We start from the raw sequence: 15,365 nt of genomic DNA, 5'->3' as shown, positions 1-15,365 counted from the left end.
TTCAAACAGAAAGAGAAGAAATTACATAAGCTAAGGTATAATAAATAGCAAAAGAAAGTGTATTTGCATTTATAACTTAAATAAACAACGAGAGCCTCATTGTTTAGTAAATAATAGAAGTCAGCTCATGCTAAAGTTCTGCTTAAGTAAGGATAGAGTCTCAAATCTTAAAATGACAATCTGAAAGGTGTGCAGACCAAGGAGAGAAAGGGATGATGCAGAGAGATAAAAAAATTCAGTAATTAACTATCTACCGCAATTAAACAAAGAAAACATAAGGCAAAAAAAACTGTTTCAGAACATAATTACTCATTCACCTCTGGAATAATTAGTAAAACAAATGATGTCACTATTGCAACATGGAAATTTAAATTCAACATATGGTCAAAGGGAATCAGCTATTTATGTCTGGAGAGATTTAGCAGCAAAAGAGGTTCTTGTCTATTTTCAAATCCAACTACCCATCATGTCACTCAAAGGCACCACAGTTAGTAGGAATTCCTGCAGGTCACCACAATATCCAATGAATTTTCACGACACTCCTTGAAACTAACCAACAGAGAAGACTTCCTAAATAAAGACCTTATTAACCTACCTACCCTACATACCAGGGCAGGAGATGTAGTGTGGCCAAGAAAGAAGTGAGTCTCAGCACTGCTGCCTCATTATGAATATCCAAGCACACCATCACCAAAGGAAAACAAACCTTGAACATTCCTTCCATCCCGTCTGAGCCTCATATCGCGATATCCCCGCTGAGCGCGAATGGCAAATTTTAAATGTCATTCAGGACCCATTGAATACTGCTAGTATTTGCATTCCTTAAAAAATAGAAAAACATTAACCTTTTGTTTTATTGAATTAAAATGCCATGGAAATGCTGATGTAGTCTTCAGAGACTGAAATACTTTTACAAAGAAGAATAGCTGTCATTTATTAGACACAAAGAACAATTACTTGATAGGATGCTTTCTGACAAAAAGCAGATTGGTATTCTCATCATAGAAAAGGCATTGTAAAAAAACCCGGCACAGACCTCTGAGACTTGAATAATTTAAAGCTGCATTTGGTGCAATTTGAATTTTTCTTTAGGGAGGCAAAGTTAAATACCTTTAATTTGTTCTAATTATTTCAAATTTGCAAGTTAATTATGGCTGATCATTAAATAACAAAAAGGACTATCGTCTCCATAGAGTTTTACCTCCTACCCTCTGCATTACTTAAGCTAGATTTTAGTATGCATGAATTAACTTTCTAAATAATCACACGGTTTGACTAAATGGCTCAGTAAAATGAGCTCTGATCCTCACAATAAGCATTAATGGACATTAGAAAGGCAATTGGGACCCATGTTACTTACATTATAAGTATTTTTAATGGGGTCTTATTTACTAATCTTTATGTACTGTTCAAGTTAGGGCATCATATAGATACATTATTCTGCTTTAACAGAGGAAAGTCAGTTCTTCAAGATACTAAAATAAATGTCCACTTAGAGCCAACTAAATTCATTTTTAAACTAATGCAGGAAAACTCTGATAGAATATAACTTGTTTTAGCTGCTGATCCTGATGAATCAATCCAACATAATGGCAGCCTTGCTCTGCAAATGGAGTTTTGCAGATCTGTTGAATCGCTAAGCAACCCAAGCAGCTCAGGCTCTTGCCAGAGTCGTGCTTACTATCAGCATGTGATTTACCTCGCCCACGAGGCTTCTTCTCTTCCCTGCTCCACACCCAGCATTCAGCTGACTGGGTTCCCAGCCTTCAATCCCAAATTTGGATGCTCACCTTCCACTGAACTCTGATCTTTCCATGCGTTTTTCAGTGGCATTCAGAGAACAAGACTATGTTGTAACTACTCAGAAACCCGAAAAGCGAGGCAATTCATGCCTCTGCTATGTATGTTCAACAGATGGCTGCCTTAATGGTACCCTACTGCACTCTGCTGAGGCAAGGGCTTAAGAGTTTAACCATTATCAAACTAACAGATTGCCGTGGTAGGTTAGCTCCAAAAGCAAACATGTTGGAATGTTATTTTCCTGTTCCGTAATTTCTGTTTTAAAAATAAAATAATTAACAGTTCATGTGTGCAATCTGCTGCAATTATATCAGGCCAAGAATGCATAACACTTAATGATGCAAAACTGGTGATAAGTAGACAACCCAAGCAATACGTTTTTGTAGCTGGAACCTGAATTGCCATTTCAGACACAGTTTGACAAACAGGCTGAAAATTGCTTCCTCCCCTGCCACTTTGGCTGGGAGTGTTTTCCAGCCAGATCAGTTTCAAGAGTCAGTTCAGTATAAAGCAGCAGCACTACAAGTACTAGGACAAAAGAGAAGATGCCAGGATCTTATTTTCAGTAGGGGTCAAATTTAGATCAGTTCACATCAAGCTTGTTATCAAACAGCACTTTTGAAAACCACCTGTTCCAAAGTGGGACTGTTTGGGAGGTTGTTTATCTGCATAGCAAATTAAAAAAATATTTCTGGGGACTTTGTAGACTTTGGATGCGTGGATCTGAAAACAAATGGCAGTGGTCTACAGAACAGTTACAACCTTTCCTGTCCCCTCAAGTGGAGCTGAGGAGAAACACGTCAGAACGTACGAACCAGCACAGCAGCACACGGGAAAGAGAAGGGAGATTGATCTTCTTGCTACTGCTTTGTGCAGGGTGCACAAATCCACAGGGCAGCTGAGCACAGCTGGAAGGGACGTAAGAGAGATGCAGGTGAAGAGGAGAAACACAGTGTGAACCTCAGGGCAATCTCTCATGCCTGAATGCCATCACCCTTCCCTTCCTAAAAAATGCTTTTTTAGCTTAGCATTTTTTCCTCCCTTTAAGCAGGAAAAAGTCCTATTCTAATACATTCCTTGAAGACCATATTCAAGCCCAGAGTGAGATTTCATGGGCCAATTATGAAATCTGGCATTTTGAGGCTTATGTTAGATGCATCAGCATGTTAATGGCACTGCTGGGATCCAGTGAATGTCAATAAGAAACAGCTGCTTTCCTTTCTAGAGAGCATGTGCATTTAAAGCTTTGAGATAACAGAATCAAAGAATACTTTTGGTTAGAAGGAACCTTTTAAAGGTCCCCTGGTCCAATCACCCTGCAATGAGCAGGGACATCTTCAACTAGAACAGATTGCTCAGAGCCTATCCAAAGTGACCTTGAACGTTTCCAGGGCTGGGGCATCCTCCACCATTCTGGGCAACCTGCACCACTGTTTCACCACTCTCAGTGAAACATTCCTTCATCACATCTAACTTGAATCTGTGCATTAAGATGAAAAGCAAGACCACTTGTCCTATAGTTATAGACCCTGTTCCAAAGTCTGTCTCTATCTGTCTTAAAAGAGACCATTTTAACCATTGAAAAAGTGCAGTCAGGTTTCCCCAACACCTCTCCTCCAGCTGTCTTCAGGACCACATCCATCTCCCTTCCCACTTATTTTTTAGGCAAAAGGCAGGAGGGCAGGAACAGGTAGGGAAACATTTCAACAGTCAGTGAGAGTTCTGGAGCTGAAATATAAATATTATCAAATCTGCTTGTAATAAAAGGATTTTTCATCACAGAAAATAGACAGTGATTGCCTACAATCTACATGTTATTATGCAGACAATAAATTGCTGAGCTGTCATGCAGAGATTTCATCTCTTACAGCACTCTTCAGGCTCAATGCCCTTGAATCCAGCAATGCCCATGGCTGTGTCAGGTTTCTCTGTTGTTTTTTGGGTTTTTCCCCTCCTGTTGAGCTCTCTCTCTCTCAAATCTACTGCATTTGGTTTACTTTTCTCTCATCTTGGAGGAGATACACTTGTACCTATGCTAAATTTTTATCTGAAGCTGTACCAAGGTACAGCAATCCACAGCACAGCTTCCCCAGACCACTCTTTCAGGGACCAGTTCCTTCCCCATTCCCTCAGTAGTTGGTGCTCAGACACTTAATTCCACTAGCAAGAATTGAGGCCACATAGGCTCTTAATTAGCAATGACCTATTAGATCATACCAGCCATAGGTGAAACCCTAGCCCCACTGAATCAATCAGAATACTGTCTTTATTTTCAATGAAGTCAGGACTTCACTTAATTTACATGGTTAGAGGTCCATTTGTAGCAAGTATTAAGCTAAATTTAACCTAGAATTATATTCATGCCTTCCCTTTGAAGCCCTCTCCTTCCTCTGGTTTAAGTTCACTACATTTCAACTCCCTACCAGCACCTTTCCAACATATCTGAGTTTCTCTAATAAATAGCAAAATTACAGCTGTGATTACTTTTCCATCTTTTCTGAATTCAAAGAAAATTCAAGCATAAAGGTTTTCAGTCAGTCATAGAGAAATGGCCACGGGAAACAGACTGGCCAGGCTTTAGCAGGGCAAAATTCTGTGACTGTTTGTTTGGCCTTTCTTACAGAGCAGAGCAGAGCAGCTGTCGTTCCAGCAAACTCTGCTGTCAGCCTTCACAAAAGGAAGTCATGTAAATGTCAAGTCACACGTATAAAAACAATCCTTCCAAACAGTGTCTATATATCTGAAAAGCCTGCCTGGCTGTCACCAGTTAAAGCACCACAAGGAATGATGCAAAACCCTGTTTAGGACAAAGTTTTTGAACTAAATCTAAACTTTTTCAGCACATCAGACAGCATCCCTCTCTCCTTCAGAAGGAGAATCTCATGCTCTTCAGCAAAGTGAATGCCAGTCTTAGTGCCTTATCCAGCATCCCTAGTGTCTGGCTGAGAGCCAGCCCCAATCACAAGATACCCATCGAAATGCCATATGCAAGCTATCTCCTGAACAAACATGCCCCAAATTGGATTGTAATTTGGTTGTGATAAAAGCATTGAAGAACAACACATCATCTCTTCCCTACTTGCCTCACCCAGAGCAAAAGGCTTCACAGTGGATGGGCTGCACTCCAAAAACAGGCTGTGGCAGAGATGGGTCTGGGTGTGCAGGCAACCCCCTTATGTCTTCCTTTGCTAAGGCTGTTGGTACACAAGCACTCTCTCCTCTACAGAAGTTTCCAGACAGTCTGATAGGTGTTGATAACAGCAGCTTTCAGTAAATGAGCAGCAATTGCAAAAGCCCTTTTTGTGATCATGGATCACATAATGGAGCAATCATTTCCTAAGGGTAACTGACAATATAGCAGAGGAAGCACACACTAAGAGTTGAACAGTATATACAGGGTTTTCAGCATGCCCTACTAGTAAGATATTCTGAAGAAATTCCTAATTAGAGAAACAGGTTGCTTTTTTTTGTGCAGGTATTAGGAGTTACACATGCACAGAAAATATGGAGCTTAGGAGGATCAGAATAGTTGAAAAAGACACAGCAACTACAGTTGCTTCTGTTCATTGACAAAATTACACTTGATTGATGCTAAGTTTCAATGTTCAAGACACCAGTAGGATAAATTTTCAAACTTGGTTTCTAAGTGATGAAATGAAGGAACAAAATTTCAGATTTCTCCCACCAATAGAAATGGAAATTAATAACCACTAAACTGGGCAAACAGACATATCCCTAACAATATTGAGGTGACTTTCTGGGCCACTGAGAGCTCGTTCAATATCAGGGAACATGCCACACACAGAGAAAGTCTTTCATAAATGCATCAAATTCCATAATAAATGCAATTAAGAGTTTTTATACTGTCTATTCTTCTGAGGCTGCAGAATCTGATTTCTCTGACCAGGAACCATTACCACTGAAAACAATACAGAAGCACCCCAGCAGGACCCATATTTCTCCATGAAATTTCTGTCCTCTTATTTTAATCACCTTTATCTGTACCACAGGATGATTGAATCTAGCATTGAATCATGTTAAGCATAGGTTACTACAGGTTTTTAGGGTTATAGTCTGTAAAGTCTTACAAATCATGGGACTGTTGAATCTGGAAGCTGCAGTGCTTTACTTATTCCAAAAAGCCATTTGGTTCCTCTGCCAAATACAAACCTGACATGGGATTTGATTTTTGATAAAAACAATCAAGTAGAATTTTACCAGGTCTGTAACTACAAATGTACACAGCATCCTAAATATTCTCATACTACAGCATCTTTTAAAATGGTGCCATACACTATCCCAGATCAGTTAGAAACACCCTTCCTGATGCATCTTCACACTTCATTGGCCTTTTTTCCATGATTAAATCACATCTGTGGGACATGGTCACTCTATGATTAAAGAGTATATTAATGATTTACCACTACACTAGTACTCATCCATATTATATTGCTTAGTAAAATGAAAACACTGAGATTGTTTATTGATCTGCTTTAAAAAAAATCCTATAGCCTGAAAAGAAGCAAATAGAGAAGTAGAGACTTTGGACTTTACTCTGATTAGTAGACTACCATACCCAACAGATGCAGATTTGACAAGATAGCTCCTGGTAAAGATTTAAAATAACAATTTTAGCCACTTCAGTTGCCTTAAATTCACTGAAGTTACATATTTCACAGGGCATGTTTGATGGCTAGTGACTGTAAAATCAAGTATTTATTGCAAGAGCAAAACAGACTTAGATGCCTAAATAATGGCATACAACTATAAAAACCATGGCCCTGGGCCCCACAGAAAAGGCAACATACTAAAGATTTCCCTTCAGTGCATATATTTTATGGGAATTTGACAGCACCAGCAAATACTGACTCAACCAGGATGTTTAGGGAACAGATTTAACACATTTTTGCACTTGTATTTAGAAAATATTCAGATATAATAGAACTGAAACCAGATGGAAATCAATGCCTCACTAAAAGGCAGTTACCACTGAGAAATGTATTGGCATTGCTCTGATATCCAGTATCAAGGGGAGAACAAAGGGAAGAGATCTTGGGACAAGGATGTTTGTCATGAAGCTCTGGGCTGCCAGTTCCCAGCCTCTGGAAACCCTTTTAGTCCAGACACAAGTGATTTTTGCCGTCTTAGAGCTACCACTATTGATTTTTGGGCATGAAAGTCTACCTTTGCATGCATTTGTTACAACCTGGTGGAAACATCTGTCCACAGCAGAAGCCACGAGTGCTGCTCTGACACTGTGATGTGAGTTCAGGGGTTTGCATTATTTGTGCTGCCAAACCATCTCAGCTCTACTGAGTCCACAGCTGGTATATAAACTTAGCACATCTCTCAGAGACATGGTTTGCTCAAAAAGGATGCAAAGATGTAAATGGAGATTAAGGAAACACAGAGATAAAAAGAAAAGAAGGATTAACTATGCATTGATCAAACAAAAGGGCATGTAGTTATACAAAGAGGTGAAGTCTGGCACTATTGATAGAAGACTGAAGATACTTGTAAATTGTTTTGTTTCAAACTCTTCTGCGTGCTAGAAGCCACACAAAGGGTTTCCATAAAGAAGAGCTGATGACTTGTCACTGCAGTGGAGTTCTAATGCTTTTCTCTCCAGATCACCAATGAAATCTTTTGAGTATGGTTTAGATTTTAGGTAGGTTTACCAGGCAGAGACCATCTTTGTGATGAGTGTGAAGAAACACATTAGTTTGAAACTCACCAAATTAGGATTGAAGGCAGGGAGGGGAAAAGAGCACTCTTAAAAAGCTGAGGATAAAAAAAAGGAGGAAAAGATAAAATGTAAAACAAGAAAGGCATTGTCAGAACACACAGATGGAGGTAGAAGTCACCATGAAATGACCCAGTGGTTCTAAAAGACAGAAAGAATTAGGGAATGTAGTAGCAGCAAATGGCTGAAAGTTAATCCAACACACAAAAAAACTCTGAGTACCACATAATTGACAGAGTAAAGAAGAGGTGGTGGCAGAGAAAATAAAATAAGGAACAGCTTTATGACTTTTAACAGACAATTGGCCCCTGAAGGTGAGTTTAAAAGAAGCAAAGCAGACAAGACCTGAAGAAGCAGCCAAGATACCCACTTGGAAAACTTAGTTTGAAGTAGGCGAATGAATACTGAGCAATTAAAGAAGACTTTAGAGTAGCCAAAGTGCAAGAAGGACTAAAGCAAGGGGTGATTTTAACTGTTGACACTGCAAAAGGGTATTTTGGCTGCCAAGGAGAAGGGAACTGCAATAGCTGTCAGCAGCCCAGATGCATGCAGAGAAGGAGAGTGATCCTGAGGTTATGAATCTGAGTGGCAGGGAGGATGTGGCATTATCAAAATCAGAAGTGAAGAGAGATTCAGTAGAAAAAAGTAAGGAGCTCTGTTTTGGCCAGATTAGGAATGATCTGAAGGCAAAACAACTGGGATTATGTGTCAGGGAGGCAGTCAGATATGCAAGACTAGATGGAACAGAGCAGAAGGTTTAAGAGTTATTGGCAGGGAGATGATAGCCAAATCCGTGTAACAGGATGTTGTCATCCAGTGGGTACAGAAATCTCCAGGCAAACCAAGGAGTGACTAAATCCCTTCCTCATAGAGGTTTTTACCTAGTTTCAAATGAAATTATCTAAAATAGTGCTGCAAAAACATGCATAAAAAACTGACTTTCCATAAAATCTAAAGATCATACTGTTTCTAAAACTAGGGCAACCACTAAATGAAAGTTAACCCGAACAATAACTTTAGCTAAACTTCAGGTCACATGCATTTAATATAATGAGATGAGGAATATGAAAAGGCCATTCATAATGGAATTCATCGAGTTAGGAATGCCATGCTTAGCTGCCTTATAACATATAATTAATGATCCTATAAAAATCCAGCAGTACGAACTCTCCTGGCTGCCCGCAGAACTGTTCTTTATGCTGGGTAGGGCAAGCAAGCATCTGCTTCCACAAATACTGCCCTTTGAGAAGCTCAAAAGCTTTTTTCCCCGCGTTCCATCAGGGACCACAGTGCCATTTCCATGACATCCTGAGCTTTGAACCATTACCCAAATCAGACTATAGCATTTGGCAACCCAGTACACATCTGTCATGATAGACTGGTTAGTGGTCAAATGTTAAAGAAAACGTCATTAACTCTCTTCCATTGCTTCTAATACCCCACCTTCCTCCAGATTATTTATAATCCCCACTAAACCCACCCTCTGTTTACAGTCTTCTAACACAACAGTGAAATACATACTGCCTGGAGATCTGTGTTGCCTTACACCACTCCCAACCATGTGCTACAACAAAAGATGTTCTCTCTCCATCAAAAGGCCTGATCCCTCCTGAAGCATTGATGCTCGAATTCAAGGTTAAAGGATTAAGACCTGAAGCACTGGGTACCAGAGGAAATGAAGCCAAATATCGAAAGAAACACAAAAATCAATCCTCTTCGCTGCAGGAGCAGTGTGAAGAACAAATCAGCTAGGCTGAATCTAAAATTTTCTCTGCGTGGCTTTCAAAAATTAGCACTTTTATAAATATAATGGGTAGTCTGCAAAGCCTCAGCACCCGTGCAAAGCCACAGAGTTCAACTCAATACATCAGTATGGTCTGGGAAGTTTTATGCCAGAATAATTCAGTGGCAAATACACAAAGTCCACTTCAGAGAGAGCAAGAGCTGGGAAGTGAGTGAGAGCACATATGTTGTTATCTTTATACGTAGTCTGAAAATCTGCAAGTGGCAGAACCTAATATTTACTAAAGTTTGCCTTTTGCTTCAATTCTCTGAGAGCTGAAGTGCAGCCAAGGTCACAGGAGGGGTGGGGGAGTGCGTTTTAGCTTAGTGTAGCTGTGATCATGGGCAGAACAGCAGGGTACAGAGGATTTCTTGCTTAACTTTGTAATACCAATAGCTTTTGTTCTTAGTCCTGCCCCATCAGTTCTGATATAAGCTTTAAATGGCATGAAAGTTGTGCGGGTGGGTTTAAAATTTCCTGATTCAAAACTACCTTCCAGAACATTTTGTTTTATGAGGTTTTTCTTAACTTTTCCAACTGATAAATTTCTGGGACATATGAATGTCTAGATTAAACAAAGTATTCTCTTCATCCAAGATTACACATAAAAATAAAAAGTAACAAAACAGTATGTCTGAAAAAGTAATCCATTCCAATTTATAAAAATAGAATTCAGGTTTTCAAAATTCAATTCAGGCAGTAAACTAACAGTGTCTACATTTTCCCATAAAGGAGGCATCTGCAAATGACTTGCAAAAATGTCTCTCACTGTCTGCAAGTGTTGGCAAGGAACAAACTCCTTCAGGAGAGGCATGCATTTCACATATTTCAACTCAAAGAAAAAAATTTCCAAGCATTTTCAGTTTTGATGTAGGATATTACCAAACCAAACCCATGCAGAATACTGGCAGCAAACACAAGTTTTGTGAAAATACCAAAATACTTTTTTTTTAACAAGCCTGTTTTTTTTTTTAACAAGCCTGTTTTCACCAAGTGCCCTCCTAAGGTTAGCAGTGTTTCTAATACCTGAGTGCCTGTGCTTTTTGAAGACCTCATCTACCTATGAAAACCACTTATGGCATTTTCTGCTTACATCTTACACCTCCAGTCACTCAGCAGGCTTCCTGCTCAAGGTTACTTTGGACTGCAATGGGAATGATGTAATACTGCTGTGTGCAGCAGACGTGATCATGAGAACAGAATCAGCATAATTCAGCTAAATGTTAGATAGGCAGCTTGAAATCACTGTTGCAGTTGAAAGTAAACCTGAAAATTAGATTAGTGAAGGAACCAGGTCAGCAGAAATGAACTCCACTCTCTCCAGTCCGATAAGGATCACTGCCTACCCTAACAAAAAAAACCCTCAACTTTAAATGCATGCATAGGTATATGTAAAAAATTGCCACACACTCCCCTTTATGCTTTTAGTAACTACATCAGAACAAAAACCTTCGCCCTGAACAAGAAAACCTACTACCTCCAGAGTCGGCACGTGGCACTAATGAAGCAGAAATGTGTGTCTAAGTCTGACTGTACCCTCCCATACGTCACAGCAGACTCCAGCAGCCATCTGTTGGAAGGATGCTGTGCCTATATATAGCCAGACACCACCACGAGAGAAAGAAAAACTCATATCTGCACCTAATTCAGCGTGTGCACTATTGGCAGATCTGCAAGCACCGTTTTTTTTTACCGGCCAAACAAGTGTTCGCTCCACAAATATCCTATCTAAAAATGATACAAACTTCAATGTAAAATTATCTGGAACAAGAAAGTAACTTGGTTGTTAAAAGGAGCACTAACAGGTGGGAAAGCAGCTTCCAGATACACAGATTTTATGGGCCATTTGCAAGCACAGTTGATTTCATCCCAATTTAATGTGCCAGTCTGCCAAAACAGCAAACAGAAAAAAAAAAAAAAAAAAAAAAAAATCCCAACAAACTATATTCAGTACATTTCTAAAAGTTGGCCAAGTCCTTTATAGATACACCTCAAGAGACCAAGGACAACTCAGAGATGACCTGGGAGTCTTGCACAAGGAGCCAATTGCAGCCCTGGTGAGAATTTCTCCTTTAGAGGCTCAGGACCTGGACACACCCCAGGAAGTGGGGGGTGACATGAGGAATGAAGAACTTAAAAGAAAATTCTTCATAGGAAACCAAATGGCTGCTACCATTGTTTTTCAGTTCTCCTCAAAAACAGGAGTAATTGGGCCAGCAAAAGTCAGACCAGCAGTAGCAGAGCCATGCGATTGCATGTGTTTTTATTTTATATTTAAATTATTTCGAGGGGGAACTGAGTGAACAAACTTGGATATGCCTGGGACAGCAGGGGGAGCTGCGAGGCTGCATTCCTCTGCAGGTCTATTTAATTGCATTGAATATTTGGACAAAAGCACATCACCACAGAAAGATGCCTGCATGTCTAACAAGCCTCAGAAAAGCGAGTTCATAACAAAGCATTAAACAAGGAGCAACAGATAATTGTCACCTTTTCTCACTAGACAATAAAAATACTTACATCATAAACATAAAAATCTTTTAAAAGACCCCTGACAGCACTCCCTCCTGGAAATATCACCATAGCAATGAGCATCCAAGTACAGGGGGAAGTATCACTGAATCCTGTGCTTGATATTTTCAAGTAACTAAAAATACAAACTGGCAAAAATATGCATGGGTGATGTAGAATGAGGCACACAAACATAAAGAGCCTTCAATGAAATTAAAGGTGGCAAATTCCACCTGCAAATCTTCAATACCCCAAGAAAAAATCCTTTCACCAGGTAGCATACATTGAATGAGTGCCTGCAGATAACTGTAGACACATCTGATAGCTGCTGTGTCCAACAATTCCTATTTGGAACGCTTTGCACAGGTTTGTGTAGAGGCTCAGTGGCAGAATTGTGTGAAATCCAAGGCAAAAATACCTGTTAGAGGGGAGGCAATAAAGAGCCATACTAGCAGAGCCTTATAGGAAATCTGAGACTTGGAAAAGCAGGGAATCTTGAATGTTAAGATTTAGGCACACAGCAGCACTCTGGGGAGGGGTGCTTGCAAAGTGAAAAACTGTGTCTCCTCAAGCTGGTGCCATTAAATACATCTTATTTCCATGCCACTCAGATCAAAGTTAAGATTAAACGAGGGAGGGAAGAGTTTTAAAATTCCTTTCCCAGATGCAGATGTCAGGAGCACACACAAAAGCAGGTGCTGGGTGTATTGATCCTACTGAATGTGCATGGAGTGGGTACTTGAGCATGTACCAAGCATCTGTGTCTGGGAGATGGAAAGCACTTTGTAAAAGGCTGTTTTATGCTAAACAAATGCATCAGGTTATGTTTTTATTTTGAATATTTTAAAGCATCTTGCACATTGGGGCAGACTTGAAAAGAAATTATACAGACAACTTGCCATTAATTGCACAAGCTACCAACTCCGTAGCTGCAAATTGTCTGTGGGCTCACTTAGGAGCACTCCAAGCTGCTGAAAACCATCCTCAATAAAACCTGCTCTGACTGCTGCACCTTAGAGAAATGGAGATCCCGAATCTGAAGGTAGTTCAGGTCCCAAATGCTGGCCCAGCTGCAGCTAGGCAAAGGGACAGGCACATTTCTTCTCAACATCAGGGAAGGGACAAATTCAACACTGCAAATTCCTACCAGAACAGGTATCCAAACAGGCTGACATGGACAATGCTTGCTGACAATGACAACAAAAGTACCTTAATAGCACACGTACAGAACAAAACAGGCACCCTTTGAAAATCTAGCTATAGTTTGAAGTGGCCCCTGAGATCAAAGTTTTCATTTTCACTAACAGACTATGAGGAAACTCTGTATCAGAAATCAAATTCTGCACGGTATTTGCTTGTGGAATCTTTTTTGCTTTCTTCAATGAGGGAAAAAATTAATCCCTACAGGAGATGACAAGATGCCTTTTAAACTACATATCTCATTTCTGACTAAAATTACCTTTCAATAGTCTGGCAAGCTGCATGCTCCTATTTGGTTTTTTTTTTTCATTAAGGGTTCCTCTATTATTTGTACCCATCCTATAGCATTTACACCTGGCAGTGAGGCACATTCCCTTGTCTACAATTCTTCCTACAGATAGTAAAGGATAAATTGCAATTAGATTTTTGTAATTGTAGATAATTAACTCAAAATGAGCTGTTAATTATATAAAAAAACTAATGTTTTTTCAGTTCTTGATTACATTATTTATTTTCCTTCTCACTTCAGCAAGTTTCCTATTTTAAAGGTATTTCACTATTTCCTTTAAAATACCAGGATATTTTTAAAGTAAGTTTTGCTTATTTGAAGACTGAAATCAAGTTCTGTGCTGTGAGATTTGCTAGAAGGCCTCTCATGCATGCACCGGAAGTCAGAGAGGGCTGATTTTCCATTGGTGTTCTGTTGGAATTTGCTGTAACAAGAATTGTTTGATACATCAATTAAAAACTTAACACCACCACCACAAAAAAAAAGAAATAATAATTAAAAAAAAGAGCTCCACATCATTAAAAAAAAAAACCAAAACAAACTAAAAAATAAAAAAGCAGAAAAAGAAAACACCAAAAGAGACAGTTAAAAAAAGAATGTATGTCTACCAGCTCTTCCTCTTTTCTAAGACATGGCCACACACTCACACACTCTCCCTCTCTGTACTGAAGAAAACATCACTTACATATTCAAATGCATAAAAGAGATAAATGGACTTGTCTTCTACGGCCTCTTTAAGCCTTACATTAGAGTAAATTATTTAGGGACCATTCATCTGGTAACCTTTGCAAAACTGAAGATGGCATATAAGAAGAAAAACTTCCAAGTGTTTTGCTGCCAAACTTTGTAACCAGCTGGCATGGCACCTTGAGACTGCTCAAACACACAATAACTTTGAAAAATTACAGTAAATTAAACCAAAGGAATGAAGGTAGGGTGGGGAACCTTTTGAAATCTGGGACTCTCATTTTGTTAACACCACAGGTTTTCTTCATTTTCCCTGCTAGAATATGTAGATATTTGCAGGTTTTTGGTTGCCAAGAAGCTCTGCAGATGTTCTAGGTTACATTTTTCCTCCAAGGGGCTTAATGCTGCTGCATCTTAAACATGTCATGACTCTCCATCTTTTTTGCTACAGTGATAATACTTTGATCACTTCATTTTGTGTGAAAATGAAAGAAAAAAGCATCTGAACACAACAAAGATATGCCAGTAACTCACAGCAGCCAAACACCTGGTTAAGCAGTGAAGAATTCCAAGAAAACTAACAACTCCTGCTGTTCTGGGGAAAAAAAAAAGTCTTATCCCTTTTCAATAGAAAGGGATCTCAGAAAGAAAAATAAAATTAGTATAACAAAGTTAAAAAATAAGAAAAAAATAAGGTATTGGACTCTTAGTTTATAAATGAATTATCAGTTCTTACACTATTCTCAGAACAGAGAAGTTTATTACTTTGAGGTATTCTCTCGTTGCTAAAGAAGAAGTCATTCAAAGCACAGCTGCTCATCTTGTCCACCATGCTTTGGTCAAAAGAACACCTATAGTTACAGCACAGAACAAGAAGCTGTTACTTTCTGAGAAAAGGAGAAAACCTTGCCAGTTTCTATTTGTTGCTTTCCTAATAAGCCTGAATCTTTTTCCAGTGTTAACTTGAATGCGACAGGGTAGGACAGAAGGAAAGTACAATAGTGTACTGATTGAAGTTTTAAATAGCAAGCAGGATGGAGATAAAGAGCTAAATATTGGCTTAACTCTGCTTCCAGTTATTTCAGTGGTAGTTTGCTCTGATCACACTGAAGTAGAGGTGTAATGAGAGGTATTTAAAAAAACAAGTAACTGTCACCAACCATGGAAGATCTACCTGAGAGTTAAAGGATAATGCATTATTTACATCAGGTCCAAATAAAGACTAAAGAGATATTCTGATCTTAATTTAAAAAGTAACAAGCAGCACCTAGAATAAAGAACTAAAACTAAGGTTTTGTGAAAACTCCATTTTGCACTGGGCTAAGAGGCGGCCCACAAAACCTGAAGCCTCT

General features: G+C 39.2%; 1 protein-coding gene across 1 annotated transcript in view; it reads right to left on the bottom strand.

Moving 5' to 3' along the window:
- Positions 1-15,365, bottom strand: part of KIAA1328 (KIAA1328 ortholog) — a 116,097-nt gene that overhangs the window by 43,184 nt on the left and 57,548 nt on the right. The gene's annotated exons all lie outside the window — the stretch shown is intronic.

The sequence above is a fragment of the Melospiza georgiana genome, chromosome Z (genome assembly GCF_028018845.1).
Source record: "Melospiza georgiana isolate bMelGeo1 chromosome Z, bMelGeo1.pri, whole genome shotgun sequence".
Lineage (NCBI taxonomy): Eukaryota > Metazoa > Chordata > Aves > Passeriformes > Passerellidae > Melospiza > Melospiza georgiana.
Note: the sequence above shows the minus strand (reverse complement) of the source record. Positions and strands in the feature narration are given on the sequence as shown.